The 20317-nt window shown below is 44.0% G+C and overlaps 2 long non-coding RNA genes across 3 annotated transcripts in view; both read left to right on the top strand.

The window, feature by feature from the left end:
* Window positions 1-3: 3 nt before the first annotated feature.
* Window positions 4-1540, top strand: LOC118238823. The gene is made up of 2 exons (XR_004770039.1): window positions 4-230; window positions 674-1540. It is a non-coding gene; the product is annotated as an uncharacterized LOC118238823 (long non-coding RNA).
* Window positions 1541-1809: 269 nt separating this feature from the next.
* LOC103159433 overlaps window positions 1810-20317 on the top strand; it is a 152861-nt gene continuing 134353 nt past the window's right edge. For both annotated transcript variants that reach the window (XR_003485756.2, XR_003485757.2), the window contains exon 1: window positions 1810-6223. This is a non-coding gene — a long non-coding RNA (uncharacterized LOC103159433). The remainder of the gene's footprint in view (window positions 6224-20317) is intronic.

Below are 20317 nucleotides of genomic sequence, written 5' to 3'. Positions count from 1 at the left end.
AACCTGCCTGGCACGCGCCAAGGGTCCATTGGAGACCGAGTTTCGCGCACCGCCCCCTGGCGGTTTGGAGGACGCATTGTGAACGTGTTCGCCTTGTAGTGGCGCGCGGTAGGACGACAAATGCAGTTTGACTTTTCCAGACTGAACAAAAACGGCTGATTGGAAGACAGAATTCCTCGTGGCTCAGATTCTGTTCCCCTTCACTGCTAGAGCGGTTCCACTACTCTCCGGTCAGAACCTTTTTTTTTTTTTCTTGCTTTACGAGACAGGGTTTCTCTGTGTAGCTTTGGGAGCCTGTTCTGGCACTTGCTCTGTAGACCAGGTTGACCTACCCACAGACATCTATCTGCCTCTGCTTCCTGAGAAGGTTAAAGTCTTCAAAGTTTCTTGCTTGGGAGGTGGGCGTGGTAGTGCACCCCTTTAATTTCAGCAAATCCATCTCTGTGAGTTCGAGGCCAGCCTGGTTCACATGGCAATGCCTAGGCCAGTCCCTTTCGGTAAAAACAAACAAGAAAGAACCTTCTTGCTTAGGCTCTGTATCACACAAATGTCTTTCCTCACAACATAGTTACCCCTCAATTATTCAGGGTTTCCTAAATAATTTCTTTGTCTTGAGGTAATTGTGTAGTAGATGTATGATAAACTCCTTACATCAGACACTGGATTTTTGCAGGACTTCCATCAAGACAGAAGCACAGTTACAGAGCACACACTGACAGGAAGTTCATGTGCCACCTGAGAAAGATCCTTGTCTCAGAATGGACATTTGGGTGAAGTTTGTGTTCAGCATTCATTGTGTGTGTATGTGGGGGGCAGTGCAGATGGAGTCGTCATTGTTGCAGTGCTGGGTATTGAACGCAGGGCCTCTTTCATGTAGGCAGCCACCATACCAACTGAGCTACACTCCTGCTCTAAAGGTGTAGAAGTATTTTAATTGGGGCCTGGGAGATGGCTCAGTCTGGAAAGTGATTGCTTTGAAAGCACAAAGACCTGAGTCCCAAGTACTCCCTATAGAAAGGAAGCCAGTTGTAGTGGGGCTCCCTGGTCGGCATCCTGGTGAGACCAAGGCCCAGAAGAAACAGTCTCAAGGTGGATAGTGCCTGAGAACATCTGTGATGGCAATTCTTGGTTATCAACTTAACCACATCTGGAATGAACTATAGTACAGAAATGGAGGGCACACCTGTGAGAGATTATCCACTGAATCCACTTCTAGTGCAGACTTTTGAGGCTGGGTGACACAAGCCTTTGATCCAGATCTTGAGGCTGGAAGACACGCCTTTAATCTGGGCCATACCTTCTGCTGGGAGACTTTTGCTTATTGCCTGCTTGCCCTTACCTTGATAGCACATCCATTCCTCCACTGGCTTTGGACTCTATTTCTTTGGGATTCCAGCACATACTGAAGATCAGCTGAGACACCCAGCCTTGTGGATTGAGAAACTACTGGAATTTTGGATTTTCTGTTCCTGGCCAGCCATTCATTGTTGAATTAGCTGGACTGCAGCCTATAAGTCATCACAATAAATCTCTCTATATACATATGTATATATACACACACACCAGGCAGAGACAGAGAGACAGAGACATTCATTCTGTAAGTTCTCTACTCCAGAGAACCCTGACTAATACAATGCACATATTTTGATCAACACACACACATATATACACACATACACACACTTATACACACATACATATACACACTTATACACACATACATATACATACACACACACATACATACACTTATACACACATATACCACACACATACACACACATATATATCACACACACACACACACACACACACACACACACACACACACACATACACACATGCATACACACACTTATACACATATATGTACACATGCATATACACAATACACCCTGGGCCATTTAATTTACACAGGCTATGCCTTACCCATTCTACTCTTTGAATTCTCTCATGGGATCCTTAAACCAAAAGTAGGGTTTGTAAAGTAGAAAGTAGATTCATATACCCCAATAAAAAAGAGAAGGACTTTGATTCATGGGGTAAAAGAAATCACTCTATTTTACCAACACCTTAGAATTGTTAGAAATATGTATGAAGTATTCTGTCTGCATGTAAGTATACATGCCAGAAAGGGGTGCCAAATTTCATTACAGATGATTGTGAGCCACTGTGTGGTTGCTGGGAATTGAACTCAGGACCTCTGAAAGCATTCAGTGCTCTTAACCTCTGAGCCATTCCTCCAGCCCCTAATTGTTAGAAAAATGGACAGGCCTGTACACCTGCTCCAATCTCTGAACTAGGGTGTTTTTGTTTGTTTTTTTAAAACTTTTTTTTTGTTGTTGTTGCTGTATTGAGGCTCACACCCAGGTCTTTGGGTATAATAGACAAGTGCTTTACCACTGAGTCACATCCCTAGACCGTATTAGGACTCTTCAAGTAAATTTCTATGAACCTCCCTGGTTAACTGACATCACAGACATGCTGGTTGGCAAGGTGAGACAAGAAAGGTGTAAGGAAAAAGGGTGAGCTAAAGAAAGACACCCTGAGCAGACCCAGAGAAACACACTTTGGCCCTGCAACAAGAACCAAAGAAATGCACCCTGACCCTGAAATCAGTGCCAAAGAAACACATCCTTTCCGAGCTCCCTTCTTTGGGATTCTAGCATCTACAGATTTTGGTACCAGAAGTGGTTCTTGAACAACAGAAGTATAAAGATGAATCTTTTAAATATCTGGAATAGGCTTTTCAGTTTGCCAGTATCTACAGCTACTGAAGCCTCTCCAGATACTCCCTCTCCTGGGAGCACCGAGATTTCTGAAAGTCCATGGTGTGATCTGTATTACAAACTATTTTTTTTTTTTGATTTTTCGAGACAGGGTTTCTCTGTGTAGCTTTGGAGCCTATCCTGGCACTTGCTCTGGAGACCAGGCTGGCCTCGAACTCACAGAGACTTGCCTGCCTCTGCTTCCCAAGTGCTGGGATTAAAGGCGTGGGCCACCAATGCCCGGCCTGTATTACAAACTTAAGGAGATAAATGCATTTGATTATCCTCGTTCACCAATTGTGAGTGCTGATGGATTTGGTGACCCTGTATATGAAACTTTTGACAGTTTGGGTGGAAATGAGGAAAAGGATGCTGCTGGTTGGTTGCCTGTAGCATCTCTAGATAAATTGATAGAGAATAGGAAGGAGCTCCATGATAAAATTAATCAGTGTCTAGCATCTCAGAATACAGTGAAGGACCACAATGAACTTAGTGATAAAATCGACTGGCTCCAAATGTGCCTCAACAGTCTAAAGAATTCTAAGTTTGTCCTAGAAAAGAATTTTCTCTCTGGCAACCACAGAGCCCGAGTTATAGAAAATCAAACCGAAGCCCTCATTATAAGTTTGGCTGAGTTACAGCAAAATACAAGTCTCAGCCTTAGAGTGCTTTGGCAGTTAAAGTGAGGGCATTAATTGGTAAAGAATGGAATCCTAGAACTTGGGATGGGGCTGCCTGGGAGAACCCCTTTGAAACTGAGAACTTTGACCCCTCAGATTTTCAAGGTTGTCTTGTCTGAAGAAGTAGTAACTCAGCCCCACTGCTTGAGATATTGCCCCTCTCACCTTTGATTAAATTAATGTCATGTCTGGTAAACCAGCAGTGACTTTCTCGGAAGGAAATGTCAGGCAAGACAATACTGATGTCCCTCAGGGCTCACCGATAGCTGCCTCTAGAGCTATGGAACCAGACTTAAGCAAAGCGGGCTTCTAGAGGGAGGTAGGAAGTGTAATCCATGAGAAGGTGTGTTACCCAGCTAGAAGAGGTCTTAAGGAATTTGTTAATTCTTTCCAGCAGAAGTCTGGGGATTGTGGTGGAAGGAAAATGAAACTGGGCCAAGATGAGTTTATTGATACAGACCCTCTGAGTAGAGACCCAGTGTTTAGTATGGAAGCTCACACAGTTAGAGAAAGGTGTCAAAAGTCTGTCTGAATGGTTGGCTGAAGCATTTGTCAAAAGGAGTTGGAGATGCCTTATATCCCTTGGCTTACTGTTGATGAAGGAATTTTAAGGCTCCGGGAAATTGCAATGCCAGAGTGACTATGATTTTTTCTTTGTTTTGTTTTGTTTTTTGTTTTTCAAGACAGGGTTTCTCTGTGGCTTTGGAGGCTGTTCTGGAACTAGCTCTTGTAGACCAGGCTGGCCTCGAACTCACAGAGATCCGCCTGCCTCTGCCTCCCGAGTGCTGGGATTAAAGGCGTGCACCACCACCGCCCGGCAATGTGACTATGATTTGTAAAACCTAATTCCACAATGGGAAGGCCCGGATGCATGCCCTTCACTAATCCTATAAGATGCAAAATGGTGAGAGGGGTGCTAGTATATTTGAAGAGTTTTGTTGCCTCCGTTTTCTTTGTGCCCAACCTTAGGGTTGGAGATGCTGCTGTTCAGTTAGACAAATTAAATGCAATGGGTTTAAATGGGCCTGAAGTAGCAGGGACCAGGTGGCAGCACTGGATCGCCAGAGACAAGGAGATCATAGTTATCATAATGGGTAGTATAGACAAAGCAATATTCATAATTGCCTAACCCATAATGGTCAGCACAGACAAAGCCAATTTTATGGTGGCATAACTTGTGTGGGCTTTTGGTACTGGTTAGTTAATGATGGTGTTTCCAGGCATGAAATAGACAAGAAGCCTACTGAATTTTTGTTTGGTCTGTATAAGTGGAAAAATTCTCAAACAAATGAAAGAAAAGCTACATTGGATCATAGCAACAGGCAATCTTGGCCCATGAATCAATTTGCAGACTTGAGCTAGTTTGCAGACCCAGATCCCTTGAAAGAAGGGATGACCCGGTTCCCCTGAGGAAAGACCTTGATAAAACTCCTAAATGTTTTACTATCAGCCTTTCTCCAGTCTTTCCCCAAAGGGACCGATAGCCTTTTACAAGGGTAATTGCACACTAGGGGCAAGAAAACAATCAGACTTTCCAAAGTCTGTTGGATATTAGTTCTGAATTTATGCTGATTCCAGGAGATCCCAGGAAACATTGTGGCCCTCCAGCTAAAGTGTAGGAACATAATAATATAACTATAGGAGGTCAGGTGATTAATAGAATTTTGGCTGAACTCTGACTCACAGTAGGTGAAAACTCCTGTTTTTTCCCCCAGTCACAGAATGTGTAATTGGGATAGGTATATTTAGAAGTTGGCAGAATTCTCATATTGGTTCCCTGACCTTCGGAGTGAGGGCTATTATGGTTGGGTCTTAGTTAGGGTTTTATTGTTGTAAAGAGACCCCATGACCAAGGCAACTTTTATAAAGAAGAGCATTTAATTGGGGTGGCTGACAGTTTCAGAGATTTAGTCCATCATCATCATGACAGGAAATGGCAGCGTTCAGGTAGACATGGTGCTGGAGAAGAAGCTGAATTTTGCACCTTGATACGCAGGCAGCAGACTGTCACACTGACTGTGGCTTGAGTATATATGAGATTTCAAAGTTCACCTCCTCAGTGACAACACTTCTTTCAACAAGGCCACATACACTCCAACAAGGTCACACCTCCTAATAGTGCCACTTCCTATGGGCTAAGCATTCACACACATGAATAAGTTCTTCGAATGCCTATGGCTTCTACTCCTGTTACAGTGCCAAGCATGCACCTATAACCTTCTGGGGTGTTCCCTATGATCTGTTGACTGAGGAAAAGAGCACTAGGGCCTGGTTTACTGATAGTTCTGCATGTTATGCAGGCGCCACTCAGAAGTGGACAGCATTGTAACCCATTTCTGGGGCAACCCTGAAAGATAGGGGTGAAGAGAAATCATCACAGTGGACAGAGCTTCGGACAGCAACATGGTCCTACATTTCTTTGGGAAGAAATGGCTTTTGAGGAAGGAAGACACACACCTTTGATTTGGATCTCAAGTCAGGAAGACACATGTCTTTAATTTGGATCATGAGGCAGGAAGACATGCCTTTAATCTGAGCCACACCTGCTGAAAGCCTACATAAGGACATGGAAGAAGGAAGCTTTTGCTCTTTGCATGCTCGCCCTCATTTTGCTAGCATATCCATTGCTTCACTGGCATTAGAGCCTACTTCTTTGGGATTCCAGAATATACTGAAGACCAGCCGAGACACCCAGCCTTATAGACTGAACAATTCCTGGATTCTTAGACTTTCCATTCACATTCAGCCATTCTTGGATTTTCTGGTCTGTAGTCTGTAAGTCATTCTAATAAATCCCATCTCTCCCCCTCCCACTGCCATGTATGTGTACACACACAAACATAAACACATTCATTCTATAAGCTCTGTTATTCCTCTGGGAGTACACAATCCCGCCCCCCCCCAAATACAGGACTCAAAGGGATAAATACATCCTTTCACAAGTACTAAAAAGTTACCAACGTAACAGTTGCATACATGAAAAGTAGAAAGTGTTGTGACATTTACAATGAAAAATGAGACTCCCACATCTGTTGTCCCTGTGGCCACTTGCTTTATCTTCCTAAACTCATTTTTTTTTTTTTGGTGAATACTGTCCTGTTTCTAAGTAGTTCATATGCTATTTCATCTTAATTTAAAATACTTAATTTAAAACCTATCCTTTAAAGAGAGAAGACTTCTTATCTTAACTAGGTTCCTTTCTGAATCCTGGCTGTTGTTTGTAGTGATAATTCATGCTCCATTCATTATACCTCTTGAAAATATTATCCCAAATGGAGTGGAACTTTTTATCTTTCTCAAACATTCTGATTGCTTTGTTTAGTCATTGAAATAACTATTTTTTAAATAAAAATGCTCTTGGTGTGTGACTGTGTGTACACACACTGTGTGTGTGTGTGTGTGTGTGTGTGTGTGTGTGTGTGTGTGTGTGTGGTGTATTTACATGTGTTTGTGCATGCATGGTGTCCTATTCCTGTCACTTTCCAACTTATTCCTTGATATATAGTTTCTCACTGAACCTGGAACAAGCTTAGCAGTCAGCAAGCCATAGTGACCCTTCTGTTTCCATCTCCCCACAGCTTAGGGATAGAAGTGTGTGACCACCACACCAGGTTTTTTATTTGGATGCTGGGTTTGAACTTGGGCTCTCATGCTTGCCTAACAAATGCTCTTACTTGCTAAACCATCACTTTAGCTTCCGTTATGCACTACGCTTAATTTAAAAAAGGTCCTAGTATATAGCTGTAAGATAGGTTATGCTTATTTTTTAGAGTTCCCCTTTCTTGAAATCTCTATCCTAGTGCTTCAGTCTTGCCAGCTCCTTCAACCTAGTACTTGACACCAATATATTCTGCAAATTGGTAGATTTATATTGCTTGATAAACACAATCTAATCAGTTATAAGAGAAGCCTATCAGGGAGAGACTTAACATGTATTAATTATAACAAGAAAGATTTTTAAGACCTGACTCCAATGAGTCTTTATCTTTTTTCTTATGTGTGACTTTCCACATACTAAGGGCAAATTCACCACAGCTCAAATCTCTTTTACAGAATGACAGAGGGGCTGGAGAAATGACTTAGTCGTTAAGAGCACTTACCACTCCTACAGAGGACTCAAGGTCTTTCCCCAGCATCTACAGCAGACATCCCAAAACTGTACTTTACTTCTGCTCTAGGGCATCTGATGCTTTATCCTGGTCTCTTCAGGCACTGCACTCATATGTATAACACACACACACACACACACACACACACACACACACACACAAACACACACATGCGCAATTTAAAAATTAGTTTGCTTTTTTTTTTGTGGGACTAAAGACATGCACCACCGCCCGGCTTAAAAATTAGTCTTAAAAATAGAGTACTATAATGTTTGCATATAAACTAGGTACATCCTCCAGAGTTCAAATCATGTCTAGATAACTTGTAACACCTAATATAATGTAAACTTTATGGAGATGGATGTTCTGTACTGTTTAGGAAATGACATAGAAAAAAATCTGTACATGTTTGGTAAATGAAATTGTTCTTCTACATATTTTCAGTAGGAGAGACTGGGAGCATTTCTTGGTGACTGAATCATCTCAAGGCAGAAGCAGGGGTCTTTGGGAGCATATAAGTTGGTTGACAATATGGGTGACATTTTTGTTACTCTCCCACAGGGGTAGTGTGACCACTGATGGAGATGGTACAATTTGTAAGAGCATTTTCATTTGTCCTCACATATAATTGGAGACATTTTGTGTGAGAGGAATGGAGTGTTACACTTTCTACACCTCAAAGAGCAGTCAGTCTAGCACACAGGGAACTGTCTCTCATCACACTTGATTAGCAAATATTTTATGAGTAGTCATGGATCTATTTACCTGTGCTTGGAACTGGGCTCCCTGTCATATATATCTGCAAGTTATTTTCCATTACATTAATGCATGTCAGAAATATGCCTTCCACTCCCAATCTTCAATCCAGTGCCACCTTGTTTATAACTTTCTAATGTTTTCTTCTGGTAGATACTATCATATTTCTAAATTATTTACATCATATTAGAGTCTCTCTCTCTCTCTCTCTCTCTCTCTCTCTCTCTCTCTCTCCCTCTCTCCCCCTCTTCTTCCCCCTCCTCCTCTCTCTCTCTCTCTCTCTCTCTCTCTCTCTCTCTCTCTCTCTCTCTCTGTGTGTGTGTGTGTGTGTGTGTGTGTGACTTGTAGAGGTCAGAGGACAACTGCAGGAGTTAGTCCTTTTACCTTACTTAAAATAGGGCCTGTCTTGTTTTTTCTGCTGGGCTGCATACTGGAGGCTTGCTGCCCATGAGCTCCGGGGTGATTCTCCTGTCTTTCTTTTTTTTTTCCTTTTCTTGGGGTGGCGGGGTGGGGGGATTGAGACAGGGTTTCTCTGTAGCATTGGAGGCTGTCCTGGAACTAGCTCTTGTAGACCAGGCTGGTCTTGAACTCACAGAGATCCACCTGCGTCTGCCTCCCAAGTGCTGGGATTAAAGGTGTACACCACCACCACCCGGCTATTCTCCTGTCTCTGTCTTCCATCTCACCAAAGGCATGCTAGGAATACAATGTGCTACAGCATCAGTCTGGGCTTCTTGGGGTTGAACTCATCGTGGGGTTGTCAGTCTTCCAATCACTTTTATTCACTGAGCCACTTTCCCGGTCCACACCAGTGAATCCTATCTTAGAAGTCTGGGGCCTTTTTTGACTTTTGTTATCATGGATCTTGTTGAAAGCTGTCTCATAGCTTTTAATTCAGTGCCAGTTCAGGGAATGTTTTGTGTTTATTGTTGGAAACTGGTGAGAGTTTATCATCTCTTTGGAAACCCTGTCTCTGGTGGCAAAGCTGCTGATGGAGTGTGAGTCACAGGCACCACAACCTGTGATGGTCTGCATTTGGGGCTTTTTTTCCCCCATAATATTATGAATGTGGAAGTATAAGCAAGCATGACATGGCTTTGTTGAGTCTTCTCAAGTGACTAGACATTTATTTACTTAAACACACCGTTATAAGAACGTTTATTTATTGTTTTAGGTGTGTGTGTGTGTGTGTGTGTGTGTGTGTGTGTGTGTGTGTGTGTGCGCGCGCACGCGCGCATGTGGTTGCAGGTTCCTGCAGAAGCCAGAAGAGAGTATCATATGCTCTAGAGCTGGAGTTACAGGTGCTTGTGAGCTGATTGACATGGGTGCTGGGAATGGAATTCTGTTCCTCTGGAAAAGCAGCAAGTGCTCTTTATCACTGAGCCATCTTTGGAGCCCCTGGAATATGTATTTTTGTTATTAATTGCTACTATTCTGGTATATTATGGTTTGGTTAGTGTTTTTATTTTTAATTTAAGTTTTTATTTGTTTTAAAAATTTAGAGAGAGAGAGAGAGAGAGAGAGAGAGAGAGAGAGAGAGAGAGAGCATGCACACACACCCGAGCTTGTGCTTGTACATGCTACTGTGTTCATTTAGCAGTTAGAGGAAAGCTGTTAGCAATCAGTCCTCTCCTTCTCCCATGTGGTTCCTGGACATTGAACTCAGGTCATCCGGCTTGGCAAGTGCCTGACCACGGAGCCACCTCACTATTCCTGATTTTCTTTAAGCTTGAGTACAGGAAGTTTATGTGATCTGTAAATATAACAAGCATAGTTGAAGTGACATTATAAAGTATTTGCTAGTTGGAAAAGACTTGTGGCTTGCAGAGTTCTAAAGCAAAAGTGTGTGACACAGACATTTCCAGATGGAGTATCATCTTACCTGTTTGAGTTCCTTCTTGTTGCTGTGACAAAATGCCAGACAGAACAACTTAAGGAAGAGAGGGCTTATTTGGCTCACAGTTTGAGGGTGAGGAAGTCATGGCAGCAAGAGTGTGAAGCATCTGCTCACATTGCAGTCACAGGCAGGCAGCAAAGAGAGATGAGTGCTAGTATCTGTATTTATTCTGAAACTGTAGCCTGTGGAATGATGCCATCCACATCCAGGGAGGGTCTGCTAACCTCGGTTACACCTCTCTGGAATGCTCTCACACACATGCCCAGAGGTGTGTCTGTTCGGTGATTTCAGATCCTGTAATGATAATGAACCATCATGCCACCTAGAGATGAATGACAAGCTGTGACGGAGGGTGAATAGAGCTGGAGGTGGGGTGACATTCAAGACAAAAGGCTAAAGTCCCAGTGGGGTGTGGTGCCAGGAGAGCTCAAGGGTATAGACAAAAATTCCCATGGCAGATGTTAGAAAAATTCAATCATGAGGTGGGCCCAGGGAAGTGAATAGAGGCCACTGGCTTATAGGCCTCATAAACCAAACTGAATTAGAGTTTGATGTGTACTGTAAGTTAATAGAAAACCGCTGAAGGGCAGTGAGTAGTGTGGTCAGAGAGATGGCTCAGTGGTTGAGAGCATGTACGGCTCTTACAGAGGAATTGAGTTCTCCCTACACCTGTGTCAGACATCTTACAACCACCAGTAACTCCAGCTCCAGGGATCCAAGGCCTCATAGACCCCCATGGGCAACTATACTCATGTACACATATCCTCACACACACACAGACATGAATACACATGATTTGAAAATATATAAAATTAAAACTTGAAAAAGAAAGGTACCCAGTGGTACAGATTATTTTTGAAAAGTAACTGCCAATAGTGTAAAGGAAAATTAGTGAGAGAGAGAGTGCTGGAGGAATGTGGGGCAATTATGGTCTGGCTGAGAAATAGCCAACTGAGAGAAAAAAAAGATAGTTTTCTTTGGTAGGAGGCTGCTTAATGTGAGATAGAATCAGCTATGGTGAGGAGAAATGGACTGTACTCACGGAAGGTGCTGGGAGTCAGGCATATGACCGTCTGTGCAGCCTGTTCTCAGGCCCCAACTACCACTGTCATGGGATTTAGTCTTATTTCTACGTTACTCGCAAAATCATAGATGACCACCAGGGGCCCCAAAGCATTTCTGTCTGATTGCAAGGACTGTGGTCTTTCAGTGAGTACAGTTATTAAAACACCCCAGTGTCAATAGGACAATTACCCTGATCCCAGTTTAAAGTGTGTGTGTGTGTGTGTGTGTGTGTGTGTGTGTGTGTGTGTGTGAGAGAGAGAGAGAGAGAGAGAGAGAGAGAGACAGAGAGAGAGAGAGACAGAGAGAGAGACAGAGAGAGAGAGACAGAGAGAGAGACAGAGAGAGACAGAGAGAGAGAGACAGAGAGACACAGAGAGAGAGACACAGAGAGAGACAGAGAGACACACACAGAGAGAGACAGAGACAGAGACAGAGAGATAGATAGATAGAGAGAGAGAGAGAGAGAGAGAGAGAGAGAGAGAGATGTGTTCAGCACAAGTGGCAGCATTTTCTAAAGTGGTTTGGGTGTACTTTGAGTCTTATCAGTTTGTACAGGGCTGTTGAATAATTCCTTATGGCTTTGCATCCTCCTGATATAGTTAAGAAGGCTTTTTTAATGTATAAATTTGATATTTGCTTGAGAGCAACAATAGATTTCAAACCTTCTCAAATGAAAGGTGAGAAACAATTTGATTTTGTTCTCTACCTTGTTAGCAAGCTAAAAGAGCTAGGAGTTTGGGGGTGGCATTGAATATGTGGTTATTTCTGTAATGCTTCATAGCTTGTGTCAGACTGTTTCCTTGGATTTTCTGTTTCTAGAATGATACACTTTATTCATTCATTCACTTATTTATTTATTTATTTATTTATTTATTGACGTGTTGGGAATTGACATTAGGGACTTAGACCTCAGGATAAGCAAATGCTGTATCACTCTCTGTGTGTATTAAAAGGGATACTTAATTCTAGTCCTTTTTGGGCATCTGTTAATTGCTTAAGGGGAAGTGTGATTTGTAGCCATAAAGCCTTGGTCAGTCCGTTTTATTATTTATGGCAGATTCCATAATTTGATGGCTTATTTTTCTGAAGGCCGCAAAGATCAAGATAAGATCAAGGTGTTGGCAGATCTGTGTCTGCTGGGGATCCAATTCCTGACTCATAAATAGATATATTTCCTCCCCCTCCAACTCTCCTCCTCTCCTGCCTTTCATTTTGTTTCTTGACAGGATCTCTAGCCCAGACTGACCTCAAATTCTCTATGTAGCACAAGAAACTGTGAACCTCTGCCTCCTCCCTACAGAACTGGGAGAAAGGAGTGGGCCACCAAGCCTGGTTTATGCAGTGCTTGTAAGTGTTGCAGCTCTGGGGGGGAAAGGTTAGTTCATACAAGTGTTATAGCTCTGAAGGGAAAGGTATCCTGACAGTCAGGAGCCAAGAAACACCACAAAGTCACACCGCACAGCAAACCTCACACAAGAGATTTATTGGGAGAGAAACATGAGGGTGGCTGCCTTTGCTTGGTTGAGAAGCAGCAAGGAACTGAGCAGGAGGCAGGCTTTATATGGGGTTTCTTAGGATTGGGGGAGGGTGGAGCTTCATAGGCTGGCCTGGCATTGGTGGAATTTTTGGGGCCTGATCTTGGGGCAAGCTCAGGTACAGGTGGGAATTTTGAGCTCAGGGATTGTTGGGCTTTTGAGCTTAGGGATTGGTGGGTTTTCAAAACTTGGATGTGAGCTTGGACTTTTTACCCTGCAATGCTGGAGATGGAACCCAGGGCTTCATGAATGCTAAGCAAGTACTCTACCCACATCCCTAGGTCCATAGATGGGTGTTCTTGCTGTATCCTCACACAGAGGAAGGCATAAGCAGCTTTCTTGGGAATATTTTATAGGGACACTAATTCCATTCATGAAAGTCCCACCTATAACCTTAGCATTCCCCACATGACTTTTTTTTTTTTTTGTATTTTTTTTTATGAGTTCAAATTAGGAACAAGCTTGCTTCACATGTCAATCCCTTCTCCCTCTCCCTCCCCTCCCTCCAATCCTCCCCCCAACCTCCTACCTGCCCCCCACCCCATCCATCCACCACTCCCCAGGCAGGGTAGGGCCCTTGACAGGGGCTCCCTAAATTCCACCACATCATCCTGAGCCGGGCCTAGGCCCTCCCCCATGTGTCCAGGCCGAGACATGGGATGGGTTCTCAAAGTCCCTTCCTACACCACGGAAAAATACTAATCCACTACCAGGGGCCTCCTAGAGTGCAGAGGTCTCCTCATTGACATCCATTTTCAGGGGTCTGGATCAGTCCTGTGCTGGCCTCCCAGATAGCAGTCTGGGGTCCATGTGCTCCCCCTTGTACAGGGCAGCTGTTTCTGTGGGTTTCTCCAGCCTGGTACCGACCCCTTTGATCTTCATTCCTCCCTCTCTGCAACTAGGTTCCAGAGTTCAGTTCAGTGTATATCTGTGGAGGACCCTACTCTTAACAGCACCATTTTGGGGATCAGGTTGCAAAACACGGATTGGGAGGCAGGCAATAAATATTGAGAGGACTATCTTAGTTTTGTTTGCTGTTGCTGTGAGAAAATACCTGGGAAGAAAGCAAGCCGGGGGTAGGGGTGGGGGTGGGGGTTTCTTGTAGCTCACAATTCCAGGTTACAGCACCTGAAGCAGGGAAGTCACAACAGTGACATCCACAGTCAACAGCAGGGAGCAGTCAGTCATCCCTTGCATGCCTGTGCTCAGCTCTTTCTCCACTCCTAGGCAGCCCAGGCCCAAACCCAGGGAATGTTGCCATCCACAGAGAGTTGTGTCTTCCCATCCCACTCACCCTAATCAACATACCCCCTCTCCCAGTGCACAGACCAAGGCCAAAGGCCGAAGGCCAGCCTGATCTAGACAGTCCTTCATTGAAACTATTTAACCTGGACAGTTACAAGGCCATAAATTTTTTTTTTATTAATCTGGGCAATCCATTTACGTTTTTAGAGGAATATCCACATTTCAGATAGGTGTGCTCTCTTTTGGTGGGGAGGGAGTCACTCAATTTAAAATGAGATATACGTAGTGAGGCAGCTTTGTTTTAGAAACTGTATGATCTGTCTATTCTGTTAATATTTGTGTTGACTTCTGTAGATTTAGCATTTCTTATAGGGGTGAAGTATGAGTGTTCATTGTACATTATGACTTTGTGCTTCTCAATCAAAACCAAATAGGATAACTAGTCTGAAAGACATAGAACTGCAGAGTCCCCTGATCCTGTAGTCAAGGTTCAGTGCTTAGACGGAAAGCCAGGAAAGGCCAGCATCACGAGCTTGTGGGTAGAGGTGCCTAGAGGCAGCTGAGCTCTCAATGTGTGCAAACTGGCAGAGCAGACCGAAATACAGGCATTTGACTGTCAGAGTGGATCACCGAGATTCCAGAACACAAAGACTGTGCTACTAGTTCAAGCAAGAGACTCTCAATAGAAGCAACGTAAGGAATAGGCCCCAAGTTCAAGGGTATAGTCCATCATGTGAGGGAAGCAGGGCAAGAGGTACTTTAGGGACAGCTCACATTGTACCCAGAGTTAGGGAGCAGAGAGAGAGAGATGAGTACCCACCTCAGTTTTCCTTGTCTTCAGTCAGGTACTGACTGCAGCCATGAAAGAGTGACACCCACACTTGAAAGGATGAGTTTCCCTACCTCAGTTATTCCAATCTAGAATCTCCATTAGAGACATGCCCAGAGGTATGTTTCCATGGTGACTCTAAATTCCATCAGGTTCACATTAAGATTAACCCTTATGCCACTCTTCCAGGAAGCCTGGTGGTCTTCGGTTCACAGCTGCAGGAAGCACAGGCAGCAGGGGTGGGTGAGCAGAGGGGCACAGACGAAGATGGAAGACTCACAGCTATGGAGGGGAACTGAGGACACGGAGGACAGCCACGTGGAAGAACTGTGGACACGGTGGACACCCCAGAGCAAGAGGAGTAGTGAAGGTTAGGCAGCCCCTGAGGGAAATGTAGGTCACCGAGTTCAGCACCAACCTTCTTACCCACCTCTGCACAACAGCAAGGCAGCTTCCAACAATACTTCCATAGAGGTGGGAGATGAAGAGGGTGAGACCCTCCTACTCACCATCTCTCCAGTGTCTTTGTGTCCATCTTACATGTTAGAATTCTATGAGGGGCTAAACTGTGTTTGAGAACCATTTTTGTCCCACTTGGATGCCACCATGAGACTGAATCATAAAGGAAAGTATGTTTTCACCTCTCTCTGTGTGAAAGGCTGGGACAAGTATGAAACATTTCAGAAGTACTTATTAGTCATTAAAGTAAAAGAAGTGTTACATGGTAGATTCTCAGTCACGTTTTCTGACTGGGTGAATTACTTGATGCACAGAGGCTACTTCATCACCCCCTTCCCCCACATTATTGAATAAATGGGGCTGGTGGAACATGATTCCTCCAGCGAGTTTTGTTGTGTTTATAGATACCTGGTTCTGTCTTCTAAGAGCAACTCAAATAGAAATGTGGCAACATTTGGCAAGGCACTTGTCGCAAGTGCCGTCAAGTACCATCCATCCGTCTTTAGGAAACATCATCAAAGCATTTGGAATGAAAGCTGATGATTCGCTTTCTTGCAGATGTGGATTTCTGAGTTAAATTAGTTCTGGATACAAGTATGGTTTGCCTAGGTAATTGACCTGTTTAATTAAAGCAAGAGTTGGTTGTTCTTTTAAAGGAAATGGGATTTATCTTATGCATGGTATGTGTGTGTGTGTGTGTGTGTGTGTGTCTTGTGAAATGCAACTATAACACAGAAAAGTTAATAAAATAGAAACAGACAGTTGTAGTGTCTGTGTAAAAGGCCAAATGGAGATTATACTAAGCCTCATGTATCGTATGCTCTCCCACAATCACTCACTTTGCCATTGTCTTTTGCCCCACTTTAACTAGCCTGTATCAATTATACAAGATGATTCTGTCCTGACTTTCCACAGATGCATACGACATACTTTGACCATATTCACCATTCCTTACCCTCAAATATTCCCTCGACTTCTCTGACCCCCTCTCTCTACCCCAATAGTCTTTCTCTTTCATGTTTTTTTTTTAAAGATTCCAATAATGACAAAACACGTATTTCTTTCTTTTCTCCCATTTCCTTCTCCCCTCTCTTCTCTTTTCCTCCTTCCTTCCTTCCTCCCTCCTGTCCTCCCTCCCTTCCTTTCTTTTTGTTTTGAGATAGGGAGGGTCTTATGTATCTTAGGCTGGCCTCAGGTTCAAAAATAGCTAAGAATTGCCTTAAGCTCCTGACTGTCCTGCCGCCACCTCCCAGTGCTGGGATCAAAGGTGTGCACCAATGCACCGGTCAATACACACCTTTCTGAGTCTGGCTTGTTCTCTTATTCTGATGACCTCCCATCCACACACTTCCCTGTAAAACTATCCTGTTTTTTGTGGCTGAGAAAGTTTACACACACACACACACACACACACACACACACACACACACACACACACACACACAACTACCTACCTGTTGGTGGGTATCTAGGCTGAATTAATGGCTTGGCCATTTCTAGTAGCGCCAGAATAAACGTGAATATACACTTGTCTCTACTGAATGTTGCCTTTGCAGGAGGGGTGTAGTTGGATTCCTTGGTCTTTCCATTTTTTTTTTTTAAATTAATGAACTTCCATGGTGAGTTCCACTGCGGCTAGGCTAATTTCCATTTTTACTAACAATGCATAAATCTCCTGTCCATCCTCACCTCTGCTGTTGTTAATGTGTGTAATGACATAGACACTATGAAAACAACGTGGCTGCGTTTCAGGAAAAATTATTTACAAAAATCAGGTGGCACATCGCGTTTGAGCTATGTGTGCGGTTCACCAGTGTGATTGTTTGCTGTGTAAAGGCTGGTGTGGGGCTGGGAAGAACAGAGGACCTCAACTGATCTTGTCTTTGATTTCTGAATGCTGGGATTGCAGATGTGTGCCATCCAAGCCAGTTTATGGAGTTCTGGGGATGCTTTGTGTGTATTAGGCAAACTCTGTGAGCCACTTCCCTAGCTCCTACATGCTTCTAATGGTGTTTTTGAATTATTTTCTGTATAGCCATCACATGCATTTATTTTTAGGCTGCTTCATAGGTACCTGGCCTTGTGGATTGAGGAGCTTGTGCCTTTACAGGCTGGCTATGCAATGATGTGGTCCCAAGCCTCTTGGTTTCTCACCTATGTTCCTGCTACCAGACAGTTCCACCTACTCAAATCCTAATCTGTGGTCTCCATTTTTCAAGGCTGATGTTTGAAAGCACTTGTCTAATTCCAAACCCATTTGTCATTTGGGGATATCCAAGAAAATAATATATATTTTAAAGTGTGGAACAGGCATTCAGAAAGGAGGGTTTTGCATTGGAAACCATTCATAATTAGAGCATAAGCAACCCTATGTAATTACTTTTTTCTTCGTTTACATGAACAATGGTGAACACATGACAGTAGATGGCAGTGTTTCTTAATGAATAGTGTAGGCTCCATTCTGGTGAACTGGGAAAAACATTTTTGTTACTCTGGAATTAAGACTAATAAACACAAAGCTGCAGAAAGTTCTGTGGAATCCCTGTGCCCTTCTTCCCCGTGAGTTTAATTAAAGTCAATGAAGGGACTTTAACTCCTCATCCTCGCTTCCTCTCAGAGGTTTCGATGGTGTCTTTTCTCAGATCAGCCCCAGCTAAGACAGATGGCTAGATAGCTCGAAAAGCCAGAGTTGAATAACTGGATAGGGATGGGGGGGGGTCAGTTGTAGGACAGTGGGTTCTATTCTTATTGCTGACAAACATCCTTCCTGCTGTCACCAATGCCAGTGCCTCCTGGGTATGGTTCTGCACTCTGCTAGAAAGCAATGTTGGTGCTCAACCTGCCTCTGCCATGCTCTTACTTGGTTGTTTGACCCCCATTCCCTTGACCTCCCATCCTCCCATGACCACCAACCCCCCAACCCACCCCCAACTCCTCCCCAGGGATAGTGAGGCCATACACAGGGGACCTTCAAAGTCCATCTTATCATTTGGGGGAGGGCCTAGGCCCTCCTTGCTGTATCCGGGCTGCATTAGTATCCCTCCATAGGGAATGGGCTCCCAAAGTCCATTTGTGCTCTATGGATAAAGACTGGCTCCACTGTTAGAAGTCCCATAGACTGTCTTGGCCTCCTAGCTGGCACACACATTCAGAGGGCTTGGTTTGGACCAATGCTGTTTCCCCAGCTTTATGACTAGGGTCTACATGCTATTAGTAGGTCAGGTCCACTGTTTCTGCGGGTTTCTCCAGCCCCATCTTGGCTCCTTTGCTCATCACTCCTCCCTCTCCACAACTGGATTCCAGTAGTATGGTTCAGTGCTTAGCTGTGGGTGCCTGTTTCTGCTTCAAACAGCTACTGGATGAAGGCTCTAGTAATGGTAACCAAGGTAGACATCAATCTCATTATAGGGGAAGGGCATCAATGGCGTCCTCTTTACCACTGCCTGGCTTCTTAGTTGGGATCATCACTGTGAATCCCCTAACAGTTTCTCTGTGCCAGACCTTTCTTCAAACCTGTACTGCCTCCCTTTATCAAGCCAGAACCTGGAAGCAACCTAGATGCCCCTCAACTGAAGAATGGATAGAGAAAATGTGGCAGGTACATTTACACAATGGAGTACTACTCAGCGTGAAAAAAACAAACAAACAATGGAATCTTGAAATTTGCAGGCAAATGGATGTAACTAGAAGAAACCATCCTGAGTGAGGTAACCCAATCACAAAAAGATAAACATGGTATGTACTCACTCATATATGATTTTTAGACATAGAGCAAAGGATTACCAGTCTACAATCCACACTGCCAGAGGAGCTAGGAAACAAGGAGGACCCCAAGAGAAGATTGCATAGTCCCTCGAGGAAGGGGATGGGGACAAGATCCCCTGGCCGAAGTGGGAGGGGGGAAGGAAGGAGGTGGGAAGGGAAGAAGGAGAGGGGGGAGGAGAACAAGAGGACTGAGACAGGGAAGGAATAGAGGAGGGCAAGAAAGGGGATGCCTTGATAGGGGGAGACAGTCTGGAGCGAGGTCTGGCAAAAGGAATGTTTAACATTTCATGGTAGTTTGACATAATTGGCCCACACAATCTCATAGGGAGTGGCGCTATTAGGAGGTGTGGCTTTGTTGGAGTGGGTATGGCCTTGTTAGAGGAAGTGTGTCACTGTGAGTGTGGGCTTTGAAGTTTCCTATGCTCAGGATACTGCCCAGTGTGCCAGTCGACTTCCTGTTGCCTGCAAGATGTAGCACCCTCAGCTCGAGCACCATGTCTGCCTGCACGCTGCCATGCTCCCCGCCATGATGATAACGGACTGAACCTCTGAAACTGTAAGTGAGCCCCAATTAAATGTTTCCTTTAGAAGATTTGCTGTGGGCATGGTGTCTCTTCACAGCAATTGAAAACCCTAAGACAACATATTGATTATATATAAATGGGTTTTATTATGGAATTTTCATAATCATATTCTCCCCTTATTTCCCTCTCTTGTTCCCTCCTAGTTTTGCAGATCTCCTTCCTATTCTCAACCAGTCACCTTTCGACTTTTATGTCTCTGTGTGTATGTGTGAGTGTGTGTGTGTGTGTGTGTGTGTGTGTGTGTGTGTGTGTGTGTGCATGTGCCTATGTGCGCATGAACTAAAGAGTTTAATTAGGGTTGCTTATAGGAGCAAGGGTGCCTTACCAATGGCTACACAATGAAGAAACACTTAACTACACATATATGCTCAGACAGGCGTGGGGCCTCATAAGTCCCTCCTCCTAGCAATAGTTAACTGTCAGTGAATCTTTAGGGATGGGCAGAACCAATCTAGCTGGGGCTAAATCACAAGACATGACCACATCTCAAAAAAGGGAGGGGGAAGAAAAAATTCATTTTGTGAATGGTAACTTAACTGTCCTATACTTATGCCATCAAGCCTGGCTGCTTGCATTTCTCTGTAGCTTAGACACAGCATCACGCACCAGTGTACTGGTGTCTCAG

The sequence above is a fragment of the Cricetulus griseus genome, chromosome 5 (assembly GCF_003668045.3).
Source record: "Cricetulus griseus strain 17A/GY chromosome 5, alternate assembly CriGri-PICRH-1.0, whole genome shotgun sequence".
Taxonomy (NCBI): domain Eukaryota; kingdom Metazoa; phylum Chordata; class Mammalia; order Rodentia; family Cricetidae; genus Cricetulus; species Cricetulus griseus.
Note: the sequence above shows the minus strand (reverse complement) of the source record. Positions and strands in the feature narration are given on the sequence as shown.